The following is a 4,099-nucleotide window of genomic DNA, read 5'->3' on the forward strand; positions in this document are numbered from 1 at the left end:
CGAATACATTAAAAAGTGTTTGGTAAACCAGTGGTGCAAAATATGCCATTCATAGAAAGTCAAGAATTTAGTTATTAGAGACCTTTCTCAACCATTTCCCATCTGGTAACACTGAACAAACAGACAAAAAACTTAATTTTTAAATATACTATGAAAAAAATGATGTTTTGAGAGTTCAATTTGAAATAAAGACAAAATTAGTCTTTTTAGATGTCCCTTAAACAAATGAATCTTAGCCCTTATGCAATTCTTTTATTCACATAAGTTGACAACAGTGCATCATTTAAAATAGTTCATTTTGGCTAACTTATTTATTCTACCAGTACCCAATACTAATGACTGTAAAATCAGGAGAGAACAAGTTGATGGTTGTGTTGCTTTTATACAATACATTTTGGCTATTAAATAGCTGTCGATACTTTTTGTATGTTTTCAAAATTTTTTACATAATAAGTCAAAAGCCACCTCCCATCATGAAAGGTAAAACTTAGATTTCTGAGCATCCCTTTCAGGTAGGGCACAGACGTAGTACAAAAATTACATCATATTTTGCATAAATAGCTAATAATATAAAGAACTAGGCAGCGAATGGATTCAGTTAAGGCAGAAATAGTGATATCTACAACCAGTTTCTAGCTTCAGAGCTTCTAGCCCTACTATCCATAGCTCATTAGTCTCTGGAGCATCATAATAGCAGTAATATCTTAACCAGTACAGCTTAATAGTATCATCTGGGAGATTTTTCCTGGCTGTGTAGTCTCTGAACATACTTCTATCACCTTCTTGGAGATGCTATGAAGTTACATGATGTCCTTTAGTAAATTAATTTCTCTCAATTGACTTTTTTGCACATTTTAAAGTTTTTTATTCAAGTTGAACTCCAGAAAAATCATTATCTATTTACTCTCTTTTCAGCAATATATCAGATTGCCTGCCTCCTCAGATCTTTATTTGTTCCAGGAATTGTAATTTTTTTTTTAAATCATAGTTTGATGCATGAAAATTTGCATTTCTTTGATTATTGGTAAATTGAGCAAGCTTTCCTGAGATTTTTGGTCATTTGCATTTCTTCATCTTGAGTTACCTGTCTATATCTGTTGTTCATTGGGTATTCTTCATCTTTTTTTTTTTTTTGTAGATTTATAAAAGCACAACATATAACAAGGACATCAATTTTTTGTCCATTGTATAAGTTGTAAAAACTTCCCAGAGATTGTAGTGTGTATTTTAATTTTACTATCTTTTTTTTGGTCCACATTTCTATCCCAGGGGCCCCTACAGCTGCATTTTCGGCTTCTGACTGGGCTCCTGCCACTTCTTCCAATCTCGTCTGTAAATCACTTCATTAATAGCTCTGGAACAATTTTCTTTCCATATTCAATCTGGGTATTTGATAAATATACATGGCTCGCTTGTCATATGCAGACACTTGGGCTAGGTGATAAGGTGGATTATTTCTAGTTCACAATGTCTACAGTGACACTAAGGAGAAAAAAAAAAAACTAGTGGGAAACCATGGGGATGAGAACCAATATTTAGTGAATACTTCCTGCATGCCAGGCTCTGTTCTGGGCATTTTGTATATTGTCTCCCATGTAACTTTCATAACAAATTTTGAGGTAGTTATTTGTTGTGGTGAATTTTATATATCAACTTGGCTGGGCCAGGGAGTGCTCAAATGTTCTGGGTGTGTCTGTGAGAATGTTTCTGAATGAGATTAACATTTGAATCCCTAAGTGGTTCATATCGTTCTCCCCAGTGTGGGTGGGCCTCATCTAGTATGTTAAAGATCTGAATAGAATAAAAGGCTGAATAAGAAAGAATTCTCTCTCTGCCTGATTGTCTGGAGCTGGGACATCAGTTTTCTCCTACTTTCAGACTCAGACTCAGACTAAAACTTATGCCATTGGCTTTCCTGGTTCTTAGGCCTTTTGATTTTCTTAAATTTATTTTTATTTTTTAATTTAAGTATAGTTAGTATAAAATCTCAGTTATATCAGTTTTAGGTGTACAAAATAGTGATTAGACATTTTTATACCTTACAATGTGATCATGCCACTAATTCTAGTAATCATCAGTTACCATGTACACTTATCACAATATTATCACAGTATTGGCTACATTCCCCTTCCCCTTTTCATCCGTCTCCCACCTCTCACTTCAACTGACTTTTTATTTGCAACTAAGAATATAAATCCTCCCCCCAAAAAACATTTATTAAGCATTTATTATATAGTGAATACAAGAGTTTTCTCCACTTCCAAAAAGTAACATTGAGATTTACATAAAAGTTATGAGTAAGCAAACAAACCAGTTGAAAACATGTGCATAAAGAGTTATAGGATTACAGATATCAATATCACTCTAGTTTGTACATTCAGGCTGATTTATCACTTACAGATTGATTTAAGACTGTTATTTTTAAACTATCATACTAGTCAATAGTTTTAAACTATCATACTGGCAGTTGATCAAATATTTGATATAATCTGGTTATGACTAATTCATAGTCAAAATAATGCCCACATTAAAGGGATCCATTGGTTTGTAAATATATGATTACTTAACCCGACATCCCCACTTCTGCGTGGTTATTGTCGGTTGTTGTTATAACACTCTGTTACAGCTTTTCCCTGAAACCATGCTTTGTCATTGTAAAATATACTTTTAATAAGTCTTTTCTAAATCTCACTGACCTATGATTCTTCACTATGTCAATGAGGAAGAATGGAGGAAAAATGCTAACTATACTTCTATGCCATTATCCTTCTCCCTCTCCGAGGCCGTTGGGGCAACACCAAACTCCAATCTGCTCCAACAGTAACAACTTCCCAACACAAAAAGGCAAAAGGGCAAAAAAGACCCAGAAGTGGAATGTCTGCATTATATTTGGACCATGATGGGTGGTTCCAAAGGCATTCCTAGGTGATTGGCAAGTGAGGTCATTTTGATCGACACTTGGCTGCTATATAACTCTTTGCCTAGTGAGCATGTACATACCCAGAATTCTACTACTGTTGGGATGTTCTTTGGGCGGTCTGTAGGCTGGGCCTCTACACCTTTGTTCCCCCTGTCGCTCATGTCTGACTGCCTACCTAACACTTATAGTCACTTATACATTACATTGCTTATCTTCCATTGTTTCTATTTTTAATGAATATTTTGGAGTGATAAGAACTCTTCTATAAGTAATATTATTCCACCCATTCTTTACAAACATCATTATGTAGTAGATACCACTGATAAGAAAATCTGGCAGGATAATAGTATTTAGGAATAAATACTTCAAAATTTCTCATCAAACTGCAAGTTCCACAAATAACTCTATCATTCATAAACAGTGATGGTAAGTTGCAATCAATTTTTTAAAAATATGTTTTTTTAATCTAAATCTAATTTTCTGCTTATCTTTCTTTCCCATGAACCCATGTTTTACAGTTACAGATGACATTCTTATAAAACAAATTTCCAGTTATTCTCTGAATAATAATAATAATAATAATAATAATAATAATAATAAACAATAAATGCTTAGGACTTGTGTAAAATGGCATTTAATTGCTTAATATGTGTCATTTCTCTTAAACATCACAATAGTCCCATGAGCTGTACTAAACACATACAAAAATAGAAACGATGAGAAGTTAAGTAATTTGTTCTAGTTCACACAGTTTGATGAGTTGAAATTTGAACTTAGAACTTGATTATTACATCATTAATGCCTAAAAAAGCATAATGCTAATATTTTCAAAAATGTTATTTCACCAGGAGAGTAATAAGAATTCTCTTAAAATAATGTATTTACTGATTGAAATAAAAGCAAAATAATTATTTTTTAGACATGTAGATTAAAAAACAAATGGTATCATGATGAGACCCTACTATTTAATTTTAGTTTGTTTTATAGGTACAATTAGAGAAAAAACCTAGAAAGAAAAGAAGGTCCATGTCAAATTTACAGGAAAAATTCAGTGATGAGCTGGAAATAAATACTAAATTACCCGGTGCTTCAGTCCTGTACAGAAAGCTATCTACCATGTGTCATATAGAGCCGTATTGTCCTTGATAGTAAAGCTTTGTGAACTAACAGAGTTTTTAT

This window comes from Pteropus vampyrus, unplaced genomic scaffold, assembly GCF_000151845.1.
Source record: "Pteropus vampyrus isolate Shadow unplaced genomic scaffold, Pvam_2.0 Scaffold63, whole genome shotgun sequence".
Taxonomy (NCBI): Eukaryota; Metazoa; Chordata; class Mammalia; order Chiroptera; family Pteropodidae; genus Pteropus; species Pteropus vampyrus.